This window comes from Rhagoletis pomonella, unplaced genomic scaffold (genome assembly GCF_013731165.1).
Source record: "Rhagoletis pomonella isolate Grant_MI unplaced genomic scaffold, Rhpom_1.0 Rhpom_scaffold_00003, whole genome shotgun sequence".
Lineage (NCBI taxonomy): Eukaryota > Metazoa > Arthropoda > Insecta > Diptera > Tephritidae > Rhagoletis > Rhagoletis pomonella.
This window is the reverse complement of record NW_023458557.1, coordinates 72,266,784-72,283,188: the sequence shown is the minus strand read 5'-3', so window position 1 is coordinate 72,283,188 and position 16,405 is coordinate 72,266,784.

The following is a 16,405-nucleotide window of genomic DNA, read 5'->3' as shown; positions in this document are numbered from 1 at the left end:
ATAAATTAAATAATTATAAACGTTAAGCATGGTCGACTTTCAGTTACCCTACACCTCCTTTTTTAAAAGAATGCTCATACAGAGTTTATTGTATGAACATTCCTATTTAGCAAGTAATAGTTTATAAATTTATTTAAACTTAAAAAAACAACTTAACAAGCCACAATAACATTGACAAATACATAGTTTAGGAAGAGCCTGCCTGAAACTATACAAAAAAGCAAATAAGCAAATGGATGTATAGAATTGACAACAACAACCACGCTGTCGAGTTTAAATAGCGGCAAATCAGCTGCACTTGATAGTAGTTGGTTGAATAAGGAAAATGAATTAGCAACAAGAGTTTACGGGATGTACATAGCTCAGTGGTTAACGCTTCTGACTTTGAACATCGAATTCGCAGGTTCGATCCCTGCTGAAGTCTAGAAAAAGAAGTCTGATGAGGAGATGTGGTGATCTCCGAAATAGTGCTATAACTTCTACCGCTTAGACTTTGTTGCTTTTTCAATTTTTCCTAATAAACAATCGTGGTACAAAGCTCAATAAAAATATTAAAAATAAAATGTTAACAAGCCACAATAACATTGATAAAAAAAATAGTTTTAATGATTATATATCTTAATTCTATTTTTATGTACAATTTGGGGTTTTCCCGTTTTCTTATCAGTTATAGTTACATTATTTTTAAAATCTGTATTATTAATTTTAAATGGTCCTTTGTATTGTGGGTCCAATTTGTGCCCTGATTCGTTTTTTAGCAAAACTAAATCACATATTTTAAAGTTATAATCTAAAAAATTTTTATCAAAATAAGATTTTTGTACTATCTTAGCTTGTTCTATCATATCCCTTGCTCTTTTATGAGATATTTCTAACCTAAATCTAATTTCCTTAGCGTAATTATCTAAATTATAAAGTGGGCTTATTTTGTCAACCTGATCAAATTGTTGAAACCCATTTGGAAGTTTTCCAAAAACTAACTCGTATGGACAATAGTCATATACAGTTGATGGTGTTGTATTAAAGCAGTATGTAAAATACTTAAGCCACTCATCCCAATCACTTTTGTCTATCGATACATATGACCTTACATATTGGTTAAACGCTTTATGTGATTTCTCGACCGTCCCTAACGTCTGGTGGTGGTGGGCGGTTGATGTTAGTTTTTCTATATTTAAAAGTTTGCATATTTCTTCTAAAAGTGAATTTTTATATTCCGTGCCCATGTCCGATATGAACGTCTTCATAGGACCGTAGACGAGAATAAAATTATCAAAAATTGCCTTAGCTATAGTTTTTGCATTTTTATCTTTAGTTGGTATTGTCACTAAATATTTAGTCATGTCGCATATTATCGTGACTGCGTATGCATTTCCATTTTCTGACAATGGTAGCGGGCCGATTGTGTCAACGAATATTGTATCAAATGCCTTGTTTGGTGTTGGCGTCAAAGTCATTGGACTTTTTATATGTTTTGTGACTTTGGTTATTTGACACTTATGACAATTCTTAACATATTTCGTGATTGTTTTAGTCATGTGTTTCCAGTAATAGTATCTTTTTATTTTATTCAAAGTTCTTGAAATGCCACAATGACCTCCTTCTGCCGGGTCATCATGATATCTTTTTAATATACTTTCAATTGTTTTTGCATCTTTATAATTTATTTTGGTCACCTCATTCAGTAGCGCTACTTTCATTTTAATTAATTTCTTATTGCCCATTTCTTTAAATTCATTTATAGAGACAAATTCGAAAATTTTCTCACTAGGTGCCACTTGTAATTTGTCAATTGAATGCTTATCGACCACATCATCGAGCCTAGAGAAAAATTGACCTAAGTCAAATTTCCCTTTAACAAACAAATCATTGATTTGTATATATGTTTTAATAGATTTACCCCGTTTGATATAGCATGTCTTGGGTGTAATCTTTAATTTATAGTATTTTCTCACGTCAGTGTTATTAATAGGTACATATATACTGGGCTTATCATATGTATTAGATTGATGCGTTTTAATTGTGTTTTGATTAAGAGAACTTTTGTTTGTCATAGATCTTGTTTGCATTTTGTATAAAGTGTTATTTTTAACATTTATATCTTTTAAATCGTCAATTGTAATGCGTGATAATGCATCCGCAACATAGTTGTCTTTTCCCCTAAGGTACTCTACCACAAAGTCATATTCTTCAAGATCAAGTCTCATTCTAGTTAGTTTTGAGCTAGGGTTTTTCATTGAAAATAGGTATGATAGTGGCCTATGATCTGATCTTACCAGAAAATTTGTTCCGTAAATGTATGGTTTAAAATATGTTATTGCCCAATGTATGGCGGTTAATTCTTGTTCAATTGTTGACTTATTGCTTTCTCCTTTTGTGAAGGTTCTAGATGCACATGCCACCGGCAATTGTTTTCCCTCATATTCTTGTGTTAGTACAGCACCACATGCGTGTTTGCTTGCGTCAGTAGTTATACAAAATTGTTTGCTGAAATCTGGGTACTGTAACAATGTAGGACTTATCAATGCCTTTTTAAGGTGCTCGAAAGCATTATTACATTCTAGTGTCCACTGAAAAGGTACTCCTTTCTTTGACAATCTAGTGAGATGTCTTGAGTATTCAGAGAAATTTTTTATAAACCTCCTGTAGTAGTTACAGAATGCTACAAATCTTTTCGCACTATCTGCATCTGTAGGTATAGGGTAATTTTTAATTACTGAAAATTTTTTGTCGTCGGGGAGTATGCCTTTGTCAGTGCACTTATGTCCTAAATAAGTCACCTCGCGCATAAAAAATGAACATTTTTCAGGATGTAATTTTAAGTTGTGCTTGCGACATAGTTCAAAAACATCCGATAGGTTTGATAGCATGTGTTTCTCAAAGCAACCCAGGACTACCAGGTCGTCCATATAGAGAAATGCTTGTTCTGGTTTTAAACCGCTAAACGCAATTGTCATCATTCTTTGAAATGAATTAGGGGCAATTTTTAATCCGTATGGGAGTCTAGAAAACCTGTAGGATCCATTATTTGTAGAAAAGGATGTCAGGTCTCGTGAATTTGTTTCTAGTGGTATTTGATGGAATCCTGACATAAGATCCAAACAAGAAAAATATTTAGCTCGACCTAATTGGTCTAGGATGTCATCTATTCTTGGCAGTGGGAATTTATCCGCTATTAATTTTTTGTTAATATGCCTGTAATCTATTACTAACCTCCATCTTTTTTCAATTGAATTTGGAAGTGATTTTTCTGAACTAATAAAATAGGACTATTATATTCGGAACATGATGGCTCTATTATTCCATCTTTTAACATTTTTGAGACTTGTCTTTCAATTTCTTCTTTGTGAGTGTGTGGTATACGGTAGTTCTTAATGTATACTGGGTCTGTATCATTTGTCCTTAACTTTTGTGTGTAAAAATTGTTTGATGTGATTGCTTCTGTTTCTAATCCAAAAATATCGCTGTACCTAGAACATAATTCCGTTAACGTTTTTTCAAATAGTTTTGGAAAATTTTTCTTTAGTGTATCCAAAATTTTATTTTTTCTTTCTGTTTTGTTTTGATCACTTGAAATTATGTTATAGTCAGTGAGATTTTCTGATTGAATTCTGTTTAGTTTTACCGTTACTGGTCTGTCATTTGTGTTAAGAATTTGTATGAATGCATTTTCAGATTTTACCAAGGTACTTGCAATGAATATACCTGTTTGTATTTCTTGATTAGGTATCAGTACTTCTTGAAAAGGAGTAGAAAGTTTCACCCTTCTTATAACTTCTGACATAGCTGGGAGTGTTATGTCATCGTTACAAGTAGTTATAATTGGTATTTCAATGTGCATTTGGAATTTTTCTGGTCTGAGGGTTAGGAAATCTTGATTCTCATTGAATTCAAGTAGACAATTGTATTTTTTCATAAAGTCCATTCCAATAATGCCATCACACGGTATTGGGAAATCGTTTTGTACTACATGAAACTCGTGTGGTATTAAGTAATTTTTAAACTTTAAATCGAAAAATGTTGTGCCTATTGAATTGATTTTTCCTTGTCCAATGCCTTGTAGTGTTGTAATGTGTTTTTTGTTTATGTGTTTAAGTGTATCTTGGTCATGTTTAATTATGGAAATGTCTGCTCCTGTGTCAACTAGTAATGTTATGGCGGTGTTAGTGTGAGCAATTCTAACTTGTATGTAAATGCTAAAGTTAAGGTTAAGATTGTATATTTTGTAGTCCGAGTTTATCTTAGGGGAATGTCCGGGTTTTCCGAACTATTGTTGTCTGTTTGGGTCATTCTAATATTCCTTGTATTACCTCGGTAGGTATTTCTGTTTTTACCTCTATTATTATAGTTATTTCCACTATAATTGCTGTTTTGGCCATTGTGGTTTCTTTGAACATTGGTTCTATTTTGAAACCTTCTTCCAAAATTTCTATTGTTTTGGAATCTGTTGCCAAATTGTCTTTGTCGGTAGTGCAAAATGGTATTTTGTTGGCCTGTAGCTTCTGTACAACTTCCAACAAATTTGCTTATTACTTCATTCATGTCAGTAAACTGACCTGCTTCCATAATACGTTTGACTTTTTCTAATGTGCAATTTTTAGTTATTGCCCTTACGGCTGCTTGTGTCGCATATTTACTTGCCAAATTTAAGTTTATGCCGTCATTTATATATGCATTTTCTAATGATTTTGTTAGTGTTTCTATTTCATTGCAGTAATTTGTAGCAGTTTTGCTACTTTGTCTTATATTCATAAGTTTTGCAGTCACTACTTCTACTGACTCACCTTTTACGGTGGTGCGTAGTTTGGTACTGATTTCCGCAATTGTATTTTCATTGTCAATCAAATTTCTCGAATTTCCTTTAAGTTTAGTCTTAATTAAGGAAATGGCTATTGCCTCATGTTCGCCTTTTATCGCATCAACCAGAGTTAGTGCGTCAAGGAATGAACGTAAATTTTCTGATTTGCCATCAAAATCAGGTATAAGCTTTGTTGCTGTATTTATAAATTCTACTACTGTCTGTGTCATTGTGGGAGTTTGTATAATTTCTTGTAGTGGTGTAAATGATATTTCCTCGTGTAGTGACGTTGGGATATCTATTGTAATTCCTTTTCTTGAGGCTACCGTTATGAGTTTTTCCCTAATGTCAAGAAAGAATGTTTCAGCTGCTACTTTATGACCTTGTGTAAGTCTATTATAGTTGACATTTAGAAAAACTCTAAGTTTTTCAAGTGTGCTGACTAGGTTATTGATATGTTTATTAAGTGTCTCTGTCTTTATTTCCCTGTCGTTGTTTAGGCACTTATGTGTTTTCAAAAATTCCTCTCTAATTTGTCTAGCTTTAATTAATATTTGGTTCCAGTCCATTACCTTTGGTTGAACCTTTTATTGTAACAGTGGGTAATAAATTTGTTAGACTTGGTCTAAATCATCGCTTCTACTGGCTGTATATATTTTTTTAAGCACCTATTGTGCATTCTATACAATTTAAAGCAAATATTTGCTGCTAAAAGGGCTACTATTACAAATAACAAGATGGTTATAACTTCCAAGTCGGGGGACGTTACGTCAACTTTGTTGATAACATTTGCAGTAGAGTCTACTGTTTTTACGTCTAATAGACCCATTTTAAGCCAAGTTTGTAGTATTTGTATTGGTATGTCCAGTTTTAAATTTTTCTAATTGTCTCCTATCATATAAGTTTTTTAAAAATTTTATGTAACTATAACCCTCTTTTTTTTTTTTGAATTAATTCTTATTTTAGTAAATTTTTAATTAACATTTATTTATTTTTGTTGATAAAATTTTGGCTTAATATTTAAAAAAAAAGTCATAAAAAATTTTTTTTTTTTTTAAAAAAAGTAAGATTGAAAGTAACTTAAGAAATGTATTGTATATGTATATAAAAAAAAAATATTTTTGCCACGAGCGAAAATTCGCTTACTGGCCCTATGAGTGCGGATTGACGCACATCAGTTTTTGTTTGCTTATAATATAATTTATATTTTTTATTATTTTTTTTTTTTAATTTTGCTTTCTATTTACTAAATACTGCTCCATCAGGAATTCTACCTCTGAGATTCTACTCCATATTTTAGTTGCTGCATCCCATGGTGGTGGCGGCCTTGTATTAACTGTTCTTAGTAGGATTGCCTTTTGGCTTTTGTGCTTTTGGAATGGTAATTTCATCTGTTGTCTTTCTGCTGGTTCTTTTTCTATATTCCTCGAGAGTTATTGGTTGTGGTCCTTCCTTCATCACGCAGCTGACGGATCTTTGTGGCTGATCCACGTCAGGACAAATTAGTTTTAAGCTGACTGTCCGTCAGGCTTTTTTGTTTGATGATTGATTGATCTTTTTTTTTTTTTTTTTTTTTTGGCTGATCAAGTCAAAGTGCTTTTTAGTGCATAATTTTTAAGCACAAAATTTTAAAAATGTTGCAATTTAAGCAAACCAGGATTCAGGCTGATCTGTGCAGCAAAGCACTAGACTGCCACTGTGCAATTCAAATCTAAGCACCGGTTGGCAGGATAGCTTTTTTGCAAAGTAATTTTCGCAAAAAGCTGGCAGAGGATCGCCATGTATCGAATGAAACAATTCATTTATGTTTTAATTGTATTGAATTTATTTTACTGAGCAACTCAATGTCGCTTTGTAGGTTCTTTTACAATTGATTTCTTAGCCTAACATATTGGGGTATTTATGGGAAGTAATTGCTGCATAAGCATAAATAATATTATAAATAAATTGAAGCTTAAAGTTAGTTTGTTTGACGGTTTGGCACGTGTGCCTGACAATGCGTGAGTTCTATATTCAAAATATTCAAACAACTGAAATATGAAACCCTTATTGTTTTAAATAATTATAAACGTTAAGCATGGTCGACTTTCAGTTACACTACACCCATCTTTTTGTAGCCCCAATTTTAATTTAAGCAATTCTATCTCTTTTTCTAACCGTTATTTTCGCACCACCGAATTCACGGGTGCTACTTTTGACGCACCCCAGTACGCTGATTGTTACGATAACAACTTTTTGAGAAAATTCGCGACGCTCTTCGCCGTTGTCTATATTCGCAGCATCGTTATTATTCGCACTATCGCCGTAATTTGGTCCGCCGCTTTTACTCCATTAGCGTTGAGTCCAACTGCCGTGCTCCACCCTTTTAATTGGAGTAGCGAATACTTCGCGTTGATTATGCCCGATTAATTTTAAATTTAAGCAGTTTAACGCCTTTTCTCTGCGCAATACTTGGAGTAGTGCCCATTACGAGAACGATTGTAGCATCTTACTGCTGACAATGCCAATGGGGTATGGAGCGCTCGCTTTCTTCTCGGTTGCTGCTTGGAGCCTTTCATATTGTGGTATCAGCTTTTTAAATTTGCCGATTGTCGCCACTCCGCTAAAAATTAGTGTTTTGGCCGACTTGTCCTTGACCCCGTCGATGATGAAAGCTACCAGTTTATATACTTCGATTGGTGCTGACTGAGCAAGCTCTTGCATGCTCAGAACGTAATGCGTGAGGGTTTCCGATTTTTCCCAAACGCGCGTCTCCAATTGACGAAGAATGTCTTTGACACTCAGTGGCCTTTTAAATTCATCGATGAGTTGCTGTCTCAGACACCCGTTTCTTCCACCCGTCAATGTTGCATATGCGTAACAATATCTGGGCGCAGCCACCTCATCGTACCGGTAAACTTTTCGGCTGTCCTCGAACTCGCTGCTCCACTTCGTCGCCATTAAATGTACGGAAGGTTTTCTCTATTTCAGAGAAGTTGATCGGGATGCTGCGGCAGGCTTTACCTGTTTGCAACTTTTAGCTGCAAAATACGTAGCTGTTTTTCGATTGCTGTTAAATCGAAAGAACGGTTCTCGCTGATTGCGGCGTCTGCTGTCGCGGTTACTATTGCCGCGTTTTCGCGTCGCTTAGGTGTTGCTCTGAGAGTTTCGCTCATCGTTACTTAATCAAGTGGGTTTGCGTTAGGTTTTTTTTATTTCCGTACCTGAGCTATAGAATAATTCACGACCGCTTCGGTTAACTTGTTTATTCGGAATGAATCTTTGTTACAAGCGGTGCCACGTGATTTGCATATATCCTTTTTGAGACTAGCGCTGCCAGATTATTGGTATGTTTACAGTACATTCTACTACACTTGTCATTTTGCTTGCATTGTTTATAGCTTTGAATTGCATCATAGTTATTTTCCATAACTTGGATTTTGATAGGCGTCAAGAAGGCCTCATTTGTTTTCTCTTATCCAGTGGCGTATGTGCTTGCTTCTCCCTTTTGTGTTGTTGACGAATCTCCAAGAGTCCCTCGTGTTTGGGTTTTTGTTAAGTTCTGCAATTGCTTCCCTGAAGTTCGCTTTTTTGGACAGTTTCACCTCGTTTCCCTAGTCAATTTTTGCACATATAGCAGCTTCAAAGTCTTCAATATTGGGGAGTTGTGTAGTATGGCTTTTTAAGAGATGCCAAAAGTCTCCTATAGCTTTTGTTCAGCCCATCATTCAACCACGTTTTCGGTGTAAACTTAACTTCGTTGAAGTCAATCGTAGACTTCTTTAATGCATGATACATACCAGTGTTGAAGGATTTGACCCGTTGCCGCATTTAACTTTATTCAGTTCGTTGTTCAAAGCCTTATTGCTAATGAAGAAGTTGGGCAGCTTTTCTACGTTTCGAAGCTCAATAATAATGGACTGGCGATGACTTCCGCCAATGAAATCATCCTTTGTTGTCCAGTTTTCAAGGTAATTACAGTCAGGCTGAAGTCTAGTACAGAACCGTTGATTTCATTGCCATTGGTGTTTCTGAAGGAAAGGTTTTAGCAGCGCTGTTGAGGCACTTGAAGTTAAACCTGTCAATGGTAGCAGAAAGGATTTTCCCTCTCGTCGAATCATAGTTGTCTCCCAACCTGGACCATCTTGCGTTAAAGACTCCCAAAAAAAAAAACGTTTGATTGTTAGTTTAAAAAAGATAACAATTTTTGAATTTCGTTAATAAAGTTTTATATGTTTAAGGTCTGACTAAAGTATGCCGAACAAAGTGTAATGTTACTGTCCACATTCATCATCTTACCAATATCAATGCCACATTGCGTCTGATATTTAAATGTTTGTAGTTTGATACTTTTATGCTCCTAATTGCCACGCCTACGTATCCGTCGGCTCTGATTTTTGTTATTAGATTATAATGTCGATTTCTCGTTCAATAAGCGACTGTGAACTCAACTGTTTGTTTCTAGAAGGACTCACACTCACTTATTGAGCGAGAAAACGACTTTGAAAATACCACAGATAATCGATAATCGACTAGAAGTCGTTTATCTACTACTAGTCGACACTAGCAATAGGGGTGTCAATTTTATTATTTATTTTGAATGTATGAACTTTACAGGTACGGTCTACATGGAGCTCCGCCGATGTGTGGTGATGGGTGTGCTGGTTCAGCGCGCTTTCTAGTCGATGAATTGCATTTCGTATTTAACGCCACGGTACTTCACGGTGGCGCGGTCTGCCCCTCGTCGTGCAACCAAGACCGGTTTGTGCTTGTATTTCAGCATCCCGCGCTTTATTTTCTTGGTTGGACGTTTTAATTTAAAGTTCTCTCGGAAGTCCCTCTGTAGGGATGTTATTTCTGTTATTTACATATTTGTATGGACTTATTTCTACTTTGTACTGATTTTTTATTTAAAGAATATTAGAATGTTATGTTGTGATTTCTTTCAAGAAGAAAATTTCAGATTTATTTATTTATTTAATACCTGGAATTGTGATCCTGTTGCTTACACCCTCATTTCGTCTTCCAGTAGCTTCCTTTGTGTTCGATCTTCCATATTTAATTCTTAAATCGTAGCAAAGAGTGATAGGTTTTTTTAAATTGTTTGTCGGTAGGGTTTGGCCTTTGACTGCCACCGACTGTGGTAGTTTGGGCCAACTTACTGTACCTGAATCTCGTAGTTATTTTATTTGTTGCTTTTCAGAGCAGGCAAGCTTTCGTCTGCTTCAAAAGGTGAAAATCTATTGGAGTTTCTTTTGTATGTTTGATTTGTATGTAGTTGCTTGCTGGGTTAGAGCTGCTTTGGCCGTTGAATAAATAAATTTGAATTTTGTGAAATAAATTTCCTTTACACTCCTTCGCGTTTCTACGAATTTGGCGCCTTCTTCAGGTAGTCTGTTTTTTATTAGAATCTGTTGGAGGGCTTACGGAGGTAAGCCCCTATTTACGATATTGGGAAGGGAAATTGTTGAGGCAAATCTGTTAGATATACGTGTAGGTACGGATCTACACTGCGAGGGTAATGGATGTAAAGCACTCAAGTATTTGTATAATAATGCAAATACGCATGTATGTAATTCATATGCAACTTCATGAGACAATGTTGAAGTTCAATAGTACAAAGAATGAGAATTCAATATAAATATAACATAAAGATGTTCCAAACAGTAATTGAAATGTAAATGTATAATTCAAATTGATACTTAGCGAAGTAAATGATGTATGTGGTAAATACTCCACGATGATGAAGTTGATAAATTCCTTTGGTTGATGTAGTTGATTAAAATGATACTCTATCGATGATGGTCCAATCCGTAAGGTCGAAAAAGGAGAAGGAGAGCCAATAAGGCGCCCCTGTTTATAGCAGTCGCATGGTCACATCGAACTGCCGTTAGTTCGAAAAAGAGGGTGGATGCGTTCTCTTTAGCAGAGGTGTATTTTAAGTGCGTACGTCGCTTAAACAATCACAAACAATAAACATGAAATACAATAATTTGATTTGAATCTTACTCACATTTAGTAATAATAACATTTATATCACAGGAAAGAATTTATACATAAACACACATCAATTGTTTTGTTCCTGCTTTCGCTGACGTCCATTTCTACTTTGAATAACAGCTGTGTAAGCGCTGTTTGTGCTGTCCACGTGTTCTTTAAAATTCATCATATTGTTAAGCTGCTGTCGTATACAGAGACTTTCCAATGTCATTCGTCTTCTTTCTCTTCTTTCTACATCCAAGATCATCGTATTCGCGATTTCGAGTTTCCTTTGATTGTGTGGTAGCAGGATTTCTTCTTCCTTTTCCCATTCAGGGTATGTTTTTCTGCTGAGAGCACTGTGGTTTTGGATGCCACAGATAATACATTTAACATTATTGCATTTATCTATGCAGCCTTCCTCTTTTCCACATTTAAGGCACATCTTTTCCGCTTTACACGCTAGTCTCGTATGCCCCAGCCTTCCGCAGTTATAGCATTGTCTGACTCTGGAAAAGTAATGTAAAACCTTAAAGTTTGCTATAAATATGAGAATCGATTCGGGAAGGTTATTGCCTTAAAATCCAATTGTTATCTTGAAAGTCGGCAGAAGTCTTTCTTTGTCGTTTGGGTCCCGTGTTTTAAGTCTCGCGACAGAGATAAGTGGAATGTTCAATTGAATATTTTCCTTGATTTTCTAGTCGATAAATTCAACAGGAATTTGTCGGATGACTCCGAAGGTCTAAACAAAACTATGCGGGATAAAATGTACGGGACGTATTTTAGCCTTCATTAATTCAGAATTTTTAAGACACTTATTCACAAAGAGAAGTTGTCAAATTATACCTTATTGATGGATTTAGCTATAGCTTGTGAATTTCGCTTGCTCTGAGTGAAGTTTAAATTCAATTGTTTTCAATGTGGCGAAGAACACATTTACGATACGGATCATTCCAAAATTGTGTCGTAGCAATCATAGTTCATTGCACGATTTCAGCGACTTATTCCTTGTAGGGTTCTGAAATGGAACTAATAATTAATCTCGTCCATTGTTAACCCATATGATACGCTTTAAAGTATTTGAAGTAATATAAAGATTGCCATAATAAAGATGAAGCACCGCATTGTATCGTATCGCACCCGTTTGAGGGCTTTTGCTTTTTATCGGTGTCTTATCAAATACGATATACGATTTTATCGCTTTCTAGAAAATTGAAACATAATTTACACATGTGGTTTTGTTGAAAGCGATGTTGAATCGCTTAGAAAATCGCCTCATGTAAATTCTACTTAAGTGATTTTACCTGGGTCGAAGTTTTCAAAACTTTTCTCAACTGGAGCGGCGAGTACTTTTCCGCACAAACTACGTCGCGTTACATTTCGCGCGAAATAATGTTTAATTAACTGAATGTTTTAAGTACTTTGCGATTACTTTAATTTAGGATGGGTGAAAAGACCACTTCTGATTAAACATTCGGAATGCTAAGTAGTTATTAAGACACAATTTTGAACTCTGAAATGTCTACTAAGTCTGTTACCTTCATCGCGTGCAACTTGTTTTTAGTTGGGATCCTCCAGTTGCCTTTGTTGATCAGCTAGGTCTCCTTTTGATGTTTGAATATGCGACAATGCTTTGTTACTAATAACTTAATTCGTTTTATTTTCAAGGCACTTCTGTGCCGTTCAAGGGTCAGAATAATACTATTACAATTATTCAATAAGCTAAACGGGTGTGCGCGCTTTTAGCTGACCAAGCAGTCAGTTAGTTAGCTTGATGTCTACTTATTGAACTTATTAAATTTGCGTGTAATCGATAAGTTTCTTGTTTGTGCGCGCATTCACACCGTTAATTAGTTAACCTGGTGTTTATGCGCTGAAATTCATTTGTTATTATCATCGGCCGCATGTGTTAGCTCAGCGATTCATGGTGATCCAAACTGTGATATTGTCAACGTTTCAAGAGGATGTTTATTTGACAATACTTCGTTGATAATTTGTCGGGTTAACTCCTCCCCTTCTTTGTGATGTTCATCTATCGGCTCTAAAATATGCAGACAGTTTGTCCCTTTATATTTCCTGCTTTATCGGGGTTAGTATATTAAAATTTTTTAACTTTAAATCTAAATTTCTTGTTTCAACGTATTTGTTTACAAATAATGGTTTAAATTTTACATCTTTTAAATAGTTAAAAATTTTTCCTGAGGGATTTTCATATTTTAGATTATCTATAATTACTAAATCTTGAAAGGGTATCAAATAAACTCCCTCTAACGTATGGTTATTAACTTTATATTTTTTTATTTCATTATTTCATTTTCAATAAACAATTTTCCATCATTTTGGGCTTGTTAACACGTTGCACTTTCTGTTGCGGTTGGGCGCTTGTTTGCGCACGTTCATTTCCCCGTTTTTGCACATTTTTTATTTTGCTAAATAATCCCATTATTTCTCATTGTGTGTGCATTTCCATAATTTGGTTGCTTATTTCGTATTTGTAATAACGGATCTACGTCCATCGGTTCTGTGCGATTTTGATAATAGCTACCTGAGGTTTCCTTTGGGAATACCTCAATTTTCTTGGGGAAGGTTTTGAGAATTTGAATCTGAATTGGGTAATTATGTCTTGTCAGTAAAAACAAGATATTTTTATTTAAAACCTTTTTATTTCGTCAATTTTAAGACTTATGAAGTTCCGACAACTTGTTTGACATTTTTCAACAGACAAAGAAAGTTTGATGGTTACAAGAGTAATTAATAATTGGGTAAAAACTAACATTTTTATTTAAATTTATTTTTACTCTTTTATTTATACATACATTGTAATTTGTTATTTGCCTGCAATGATCATTTTCCTTAAATTCAAGACTATGTTTTTGTTCATTTACAATCCATGAACTATACTTATTGCCATCATCGTCAATGCAATCTGCTAACACATTTAATTTTTTAGCCTTGACGTTATCAGGCGTTATTATGACGAAACCAGACTCTTTGTTATATTCTTTCCCATTTAAATAAATTTTTCCATGTCCAGGTTTTATATAAGCTGATCCATTATTATCAACATATACGAAACTGTCTCTCTTATCAATGTGACAAAAACAAAAAATTTTCACTCCATTCCGCACCTTCATGAGTCATTTCTTTACTTTCTACCCAAGTGGGATTAAGCCCCAATCCTTCACAATGTTTCAATCCACCACCATAACCGTCTCCTGAGGGGTAGCATAGTGATCCTATTTTACACATCCCTTTCATTACCCACTCAAATGCTTCATTTTTATCTGGAAGATATGGTCCTTTTTGTTTCACCAATGTAGTTTGTCCTGATGTCCCTGTAGTGATATGTTTCCATATATTCCTACTAAGTATGTGTAGCGTCACCGTTGAAGGGTATTCGTCAATCTCCATAATAATTTTGGTTTTTGTTGAACGCAAATTTATTTCGTCATTTTTAAGACTTATGAAGTTCCGACAACTCGTTTGACATTTTTCAACAGACAAAGAAAGTTTGATGGTTACAAGAGTAATTAATAATTGGGTAAAAACAAACATTATGAGAATAAATATCTGTTATTACTAAAAAAAAAATGTAAAGCGAACTTGGAACGCATGTGGTTGGAATGTAACTCCTGCGCTTTTGCCAGAGTATCGGGTATATCGCGTGGTCCCAAAGTAAAAAGAATTTGGTCACTCATTTCTTGTTCTATTATGTGTGATGGTCTCTTGTCGGCAAACGCAAAAGTTTAAAAATGTACCATGCTTGGTCAGAATGTCGTTTGCTTCTTGCGTTATTTTTGTTCCTTGTCAAAGCGGCAAAGTGCTTCCTACTTCCCCTCGTATACAATGACATAGAGTTGTTGGCCGCCTCACGCCATCTAACGTAATTATTAATATGTCCTTTAAATTCTGGAAGGGACTTTATAACGTCCAAAGTTTCGTCGTAAATTATACTGGGTTCAATCATTTCTGTCACGTATTCAGCAACATTATTGGATCTGTTCAAAGCCTCTAACTGACGTCTAACTTGTAGGATCTCACTACGTAGTGAGGCAGTACTGGCTACTATTAGCCTCGATACCACATCCATATTGGATGCATTATTGATATCACTGTTTGTTATCGACATTATTGAAAATCTGCTTATTAAACTTTCCAGCTTTGTTACAATTTCTTACATCGTTTAAATTATATTAATCTCGGACGCGTAATGAGATTTTTTTATCATATTTTAAACTGTGTCGATCTCCTGTTTAAATGAAGATAATTGGCGATAAATAATAATTCGCGTGTGACTTGTTTTCTGGATTTTCCGGAAGAGCCTCCATCATTAACTTCATGGCCTCCCCAGAGTTGTATTTATTCGACTTATCGAAATATATACATTGATATGCTTATAGCTAGTTTACACAGGGCAATACTTAATATACTCTTATACAGTGTTTACAGCTCGGCCAATCCTGACAGATGTAGTTTAGGTTTAACGTGGGTACCTTCCGCATTCTAAGCTCCACAGAGCCCCTAAAGCTCAACGGATCAATTCAATGCGAAGATCAGCGCCCGGAAATGCAAGCATCTCGGTACCAATTGGCAGTGCGGAATGGACACGCTAACCACCTTGGTAGGGTTCGAGGACTATCTAAACCTCTGCCGTGCTATGGGTACCGCACCCGGTTGCAATGAAACTCCACATCGAGCCAACACGACTCTCCCCGCATTCGGGTTTAAACCACAGCCACCACGATACTCCCCGTAGGGCCAAGCCGCACGAGCAGATTGGAGCAAGCTCCAAGGGCAACTGCTCCCCGTGGAACCAGAATTAAGTCTCCGGTCAGACCTCGTGGCCGAAGCCACTCCCAGTTGAGATACCATACTACTCTGGACTGGTAGCCATCACCAACACCACTTTCCTACTCGACTCGTCTTCGCCTTCTAAAAACTTCACGTTCGAAATTCCTGGAGAGGGTACTACCGAAGTCGTACCGTCCATCCGTCTATTTTACCCCCACGCTATCAAGATTCCTCAAGTCCGAGTATCTCGGGCATTCGCAAAGCACGTGCTCGATATCCTCAAGCTCCGCTCCACACTCACACACCTCAGAGTCATGGAGGTTCCTCTTACGCAAAAAAGTATTAAGAGGACCATGCCCCGTTAGTAGAAAATCCAAGCTCAAGCAATGCCCGAAGTCCGGATTTTCTCTCCAATAAACCCTACACTCGGAATGAAGCGGTATATAACATGACCATTGGAACTACCATCCCAACGGTCCTGCCCCATACCACGCACTCTGTCATCCAACAACCGTTTGCACTCAAGATAGCCCCTCCAAGTCACCGTCCGAAACCCACCCAGTCAACGGCAACATGTTCATGTCTTTTCTCATCCTGAAGGTCATAGCTCTCGCTATAACCACCAGGTCAAGAGAAGGAACTCCCATCAATACCTGAAGCGCATCCGTGGAGACGGTGCTACACATCGGAAGACAACGCAGCAACAATACCCTCTGACAGGATAGGACCTTCTAGCGACCTGCAACCTTCATAACTGTTTCGTACAAAATAGCGGACCCAAACGTGGCACAAGCCACGAATAGGCCGCGATAGATGGCACGAACAGCACGCCGGCCGAGGCCCCATTCACATCTCAGG